Here is a 6915-nt window from a genome sequence, read left to right as displayed (position 1 = left end):
ATATAAAGTAAGCTCCTAATGTCTTAGATTATGTCTTAGAAGATTGGGATGGGAAAGACAAATACATTTTTTAATATCAAAATGAGGAAATACTCAAATTATTACATTCATTGTTTCTGTAACCGGTCACGTCATAGTTGGTGATTAAAATTACCATCTACCTCTGACCAATATTCTTTGCCCTCGGCAATCACTTCAGATGGCTGTGGTTGCACACCTGGTGGGGTAACCCAAACCTTCATTCTTGAAGGGTCAGGGCCTTTAGTAGTCCTGCCTGAGTTGAGCTGATGCAGTTTTTCATTGAATTAGTCATAGAACACGGGAGTACTAAAAGGAACCCTATGAGATCTCTTGCATCCCAGATGTACTCTTCCCTAGTCCCATTGTGTAGAAGCAGCCCAATTTCTCCTTAATAATCAAGATCAAGCATCCCAGCCAATACAATAACATAGTTGTACAGTTCCTAAAAATGTAAATGGCAGTCTCAACTTCCAGTTTTGTGGAACCACTGCTGTGTTGTCTGGTGGAAGCATTTCTTACTTGGAACTAAAATGTCTGAGATTATCAGAGTCATAAGTCATGAGTATGGGAAGCAAAAATTTCACTGGTTGACCTCTAGGGAAAAGAGATACCTGGTTGACCTCTAGGGAGAAGAGATACCTTATTCCTAGCCCTTTGTTTCCTAGACTTGTGAATCCTTGCTGTGGGAGAAATGGCACTACTTACTGGTTGCTGATTTAGAGCATACTATATCCTGGAGGACATTACCCAACCTAGGTGTTGCCATTCATAACTGAGTCTTCAAAAAGCCATTCTAGCATTCCATCAGGCCAGCTGCTTTAAGGTGATAAAGAATATAACCACACCAGTGAATTCCATGAATTCGAGCTCATTGATGTACTTCATTAGCTGTTATCACTGGGAAAAGGGTCACTAATGACTAGTTCTAATCTTATTAGAGAATCAATTCCAGATAATGTAAAGTCAATTCAGAGAACCTGCCTTTAAGATTCTGTTCTTTGGAAATACTTCCGGTACCAAAATTTATATCAATCAAGTTTCAATCAGAGAAGCAGAACTTTTAGGATTTATTAAAAGAATTTGACGTTACATATTTGTGGGAACTTGTTAAACAGTCTTTAAGGTTCTTGTCTTTACATCTGGTGCCAGAGTTTGGGGCCAACTGGGAAGGGAAAAAGAATGTGAAGATGGGAAGAGAGAAGAAGGCCTGGACCCCATAAGATGGACTAGAAATTGTATTTGTCTCTCACTGGCTCTAAACTTCACTGGCCTAGAAGTCAGAGAAGCTGAAGGAGGATCTAGCAGGAGCTGGAGGAGCTACATGTCCAGTGCTGCCTGCCCCATACCAACAAGGTGAGCCAGCAGACGAAGTGAGAATATGCGAGAGCTTGAGTCACCCACATCTCCCAGCATAAAGGAATATGGCTGCTGCTTCACTTTCACCTTCCAAATCTCAGTCTAAATATCTCTTTTGGCCCATGCTAACATGGAGAGAAGGGGCTTCTGGAAAATATAGTTCCATCTTAGCTAAGTTGGAATAATAAATATCCATCAGAATGTGTAACTTTTATAGCTAACATTGTGAACTACAACTGACCCACCAAACAGGACAGCAGTCTTTCTGATTAGTTTGAGATAGCAGTGGTATGCTAGTTTTAACATTTTATGCTGTAAGTGTTTCAAACACTTATTCTGTCCTACAGATATTCGGTGAAGTATATTGGTTATCCTCATTAATTTTAGAACTGTTGTTGCTAGTACTCGAAACGCATATTAACCATTGTCTACTGCTCATGGTATATTTTGTTGAACAGAGAGAGTATGCTAAATTCTGAAAAGGACATGGAGGTACAATTGGACTGTGGCCAGTGACTTTCCATCGAAATATTGTTAAAAAGTAGATAGGATCTGTTTCCTGTTAAAGGTTTTTATATCTAATTCCCTAAACAGATTTCTTTCTCTTATTTTATTTTCAAAGGAAAAGTGATTGTAAACTTACCTTTCCAAAATTTGCCTTTCTCTTTTGAAGAATTAGCATCAGTAAACTAATAAAAGTGATGAATGTTAGAGGAAAACGTTGATCTCGTGTTATAGATATTGCTAGAGGTTGAGGAGTCCAGTGAAACTGTGAGAAAACATTCCTCTTCTTTTCCAGATTCCAGCCAAATAAAGAATATGCTCACAAGCTGTCAGCTTCATTAGTTGCTGCTTGCCCCTATATCAAGGCTTCTGTAAACTATGGCGATCATATAGCTTTGCCTAACAGAACCTTCTCACTGAGTCTTGGGAACTGGCTGTGAGGGCAGCTGAACCAGTGTGGGAGACACTAAGTGCATTTGTCTCTTCTAACCTGTTGCAAGATTAGCAGGGTGGCTTCATGTACCTCGTCGCTGGCAGTGACCGATAATAGGCCTACGCATGTGTGGGAATAGGTGTGCTTATGGCCGCAGAGTAGTGGGAGCTTAAAAAGAGGGCTAGAATGAGTGAGCATGAACCTCATCTGATTCCATAGAAATGCCTGAAAGCAAAACAGTCTGTCATGCATGAGACATGTGCCCGAGCCACCAAAAACCTGGACCACTCTCTTTCCGTTGGGGAGGAGGAATAAAGATCAAAAAGCAGTCTCTCCAATACTCACACTTTGTGGGTAGGGGCACAGAAGTCCCTAGCTATGTAAATGTGAGGTGGAAGGGTCAAGGACTACACCCAACAGGTAGATAAATTTGTAGAGCTCTACAGTCCTGACCTGTTTTCATGGAAATGAGTCAATTCTTACAATCATTTTGTGAAAAAAGTTGCTCTTCATAGAATCAAGTACATCTTATCTTCATTTACTAAAAAGAAAACCAATATTGGAAGAGGTTAAATAGCTGGCCCAAGGTCACACAGATATCATTGCTAAAATCAAGACATAAAACTAGGCCCTCTTTTTGAACAATCACTCTTTTTGAACCACAGCATGTGATTTTTAGAGAGCTGAAAAATCTTAGAGGTCACTCTGCCCAATCTCCAGAAAGCAAACCTCAGTTAATGTGCATCTTTTAAGGTTTCATTAGGGAGTGAGATCCCTCCAGGAGAAGCGAAAGTGAGGGAGAAGGGAAGTTAGATAGAAAGGAGTGAGAGCCAAGAATGTGTTATTGAGTCAGCCACCACTTTGTAGCAAGCCGACATTTATTGAGCGTTATCTTCATCGTCAGGCACTGTTCTAAGGATGTTACATGTGATAACTGCTTAGCCCTGCAACAACTCCTTGGGATATGTACTGTTATTATCCTCATGCCATAGACTGAATATTTGTGTCCTTCATCCCCCAAAATTCATAAGTCGAAACCTAATCCCCATTGTCATGGTATTTGAAGATGGGGCCTTTGGGAGGTAATTAGGCCATGAATGGGATTAATTCCTTAAAAAAGGTCCAAGAGAGCTCCCTTGCCCCTTCCACTATGTGAGGTTACAATGAAGAGAGGATGCTATGAGGCAGCAGCTCTCACCAGAAACCAAATCTGCCAGCATCTAGATCTTGGACTTCCTAACTTCCAGAACTGTGAGAAATAAATGTTCGTTGTTTAAGCCACCCAATCTATGGCATTCTGTTATAGCAGCCTGAAAAGACCAAGACAGCTCCTTTTATACAGATAAGGCAACTGAGGCATAGGGAGTTTAAGTAACTTGACCATGATTATTCAGCTAGTAAAAGTCACGCTAGGGTTTAAAGCCTGCAACCTGACTGCAGATGCTGTACACTCAACCCCTGTGTGCTACTGCCTCTCTAGTAATGCTGCTTTCACACAGGTACTTAAGATAGGAGCAGAATTTGGCCCATCCTCTCAAGACAAGACTGAGGCATTGATTTGTATGTGTGTAAATTGTTTGCCACTCGACTGCAAATGAAAACTGCTTTAAGATAGAAACGACTTGATTTAAATCTACTGTATGAAATTTACCTAATCACTATTAGAAGCAAGTACTTTCTATTCTATTAAAGATCGTTTTTTGTTCATTTGTTTGTTTTTAATTTTATTTTGGCAGAGCTGGGGAGAAGAGAGTAAAGGCTGATTTCATACTTATGATAAATTCTTTACAAGTGGCATTTCAATCAAACTTCATATAATCATAAGAGTTTTAATTTTCAGCTATTAGCCCACTTATTTCTCCTGGTATTTTATTCAACACAATTCTAGACTAGAAAGCAAATAAGAGAATCAAGGTCATGGAGACCTCGTAGTGGTGAGAAGGATAACAGTGCTACACAAAATCTTCAGATTACCTGGTATGAATATACAGAAGTGTTTTCATTGACATTAACCACGGAACAGTCGTTGTCTCAGAAAGCTCTAAGCATAAAAGGTACTTAAGAACTAAGCCAGCAGTCCACCAGAAACAGAGAGCACTCAAAATGAATGACATTTGTTGTATAAGTATAATAAACGCTACTGTGATTTCTTGCTTAAGGGCTTTTTCAGAAATTTAGTAAGTCTTTGAAGAATTTAGTGGCCTGTGAGTTCAGAGAAGGTGCAGGAACACTCAGGAATATTATAAGATAAAAAATTGCTCAAGAACTACTGGCTTTTACAGGAAGCATTCTTAGTTTTCCAACCATTCACTAGCCTTATGTAGATGACACGCAAGGATGATAGCAAGCTATTCCCAGATTTTGAAGTTTAGTGACTTGTGGAGAATAGCATTAGAGAAAAGCAATATATAAAAACAACTCCATTTGCACACCTAAAGCTGTAGCTAAGTCACTGTTTAATTTCCTTGGTTCTGACAATTATTTTTTAACACTTCCTCTAACAAAAGCAAAGATTTTAACTATTTTTGTTCAATATTGTATTCCTAGTGCCTTGAAAAGTTTGGCCATGAGGGATGCACAATATAGATTGAATGAATGAATGAATGTAAATGATTCTGAAACAGAGAAGTGTTTTCATGATATGTATGTATAACATGGCGATGGTAGTCTCTGTCCAACATTGCCCATTGGAGAGCGAGGAATGACCAAGGGTCGCCACCAATAGCAACCCAATTTCTAACCAAGAGAGGAAGACAGCTTCCATCTCTCTTAATGGAGGCACCTTACACGAAGATAATTTCAGCCCTTTGTTTCTGAGTTATACTGATCAAGCAATATTTTTAATATAATTTTGCTTCCCAGGTAACTCTTAAATTTAGTGAGAGAATGCACTAAATTTTTGATTCAAGTACTCTAGCCTTTCTTGTTAGTTTTATTTCTCAATTAGAATTTTTAAATTAATTAGTCTCTTGTGAATTTGACTAGTATGAATCTATCTGTAAAGATCTTATCAATTTTTAATGTACTGACAAAAATCACCTCCTAGCCTGCAAAGTTGTAGAAAGAACACTGGTTTTGGAGGAAGACAGATCTGAGTTTAATTCTTAACTCTAATGATTTAATATGTGAGCTTTTTGGTGATGATTTTTCTGAACTTCAGTTTCATGATTTTCTGTTATGAAAATGTGGACAATAAGTGAGGATTAGATGAGATACAAGCAAAGTGCCTATAAGTGGCTCGTAGCAAATTTAATAAATGTTCCTTCCTTTTTTTTCTTTCCTCAAAGGAAGACTAACTGTCAGGTATTTGCTGATCCAAAAAGTGATGCTGTCTGTCAGCATGCTGCCAAAAAGCCTGCAAGTATTCCAGATGACTTTAATACTCTATGTTTTCCAAATTGAGATGTCCTCAGTGTCACAGCAGAATTTTCATGACTTCAGGTGTCAGCCCTGTTTGATCTCATTCAGGTGTTGAAGAGCCCCCTTAACCTACAGTAGCCCTGTCCATCTCCTATCTACCAGTCCTAGTCCTACCAACTGGTGAATCTGGAAATAGTCTCTTTGCCCTAAGCCTTTTGTGGACCTTAGGGTCCTGCGTGCCTTTATTAGAGAACCAGAACCAGAGAACCAGAACCAATAGAGATATGTAGAAATATTGAGTAGGATTTATTATAAGGAATTGGTTTATGTGATCATGAGGTTGAGAAGTCCCACCACCTGTTGTCTGCAAGCTGGAGACCCAAGAAGGCCAGTGGTATAGTTCACAGGCCTGAGAGCTGGAGAGCCAATGATGTAGACTTCAGTCTGAATCTGGAGGTCTGAGAACCAGGAACACAGAGGACAGGAGAAGATTGATGTCCCAGCTCAACTAATCAGGTAGAAAGTAAATTCAACCTTTCTTAGCCTTTTTGTTTTATTTGGGCCCTTAAAGGATTGGATGATGCCTACCCACATTGAGGAGAGCCATCAGCTTTACTCACATGTTAATCTCTTTGGAGATGCCCTTACAGACTCTCCTGAAAATAACATTTAACCAGAAATTCTGTTATTCCTAGGTCCAGTCAAATTAACACAAAAATTAACTGTCACAATACTTATTAAGCAACAGCATCCAAGTTATCATTATATTGAAGGCTGGCCCTTGGGTGGCACCTACCTTGACCCCAACCTCAACCATTTCTCACTATTATCTTTTCTCTACCTTGAGGTCTCAAGCCACTGGAAAGCTGGTGCTCCAGAGTTATATCACTGTATATAAAAATATATATATTTCACCCTATTTTTTTATATATCCAGTGGGCCAAAAAGTCTCATTTTCATGATACAGCAACTTCACTTCTTCAGATTTATTTGAATAGGAGAGAAAACAGATGATTGCTATATACCGAGGGATACAAATATGGAGATTAGCTTTAAAAACTGTAAGCAGTATTGCTGAATATGTATCAAATGACAAAATTGTAAACAATTTAGAAAATCAGAGTCTTTAAATTAAGCCTGGATATTGGTAAAATCTTCTAATTGCACCATTTACCTATCCCAGGAAGAAGGTATATATTGTTGATCATAATTCTAGTCAAAACAAGAGTTAATTCCTATTA

Source organism: Pteropus vampyrus, unplaced genomic scaffold (assembly GCF_000151845.1).
Source record: "Pteropus vampyrus isolate Shadow unplaced genomic scaffold, Pvam_2.0 Scaffold43, whole genome shotgun sequence".
NCBI classification, from domain to species: Eukaryota; Metazoa; Chordata; class Mammalia; order Chiroptera; family Pteropodidae; genus Pteropus; species Pteropus vampyrus.
This window is presented reverse-complemented; position numbering follows the sequence as displayed.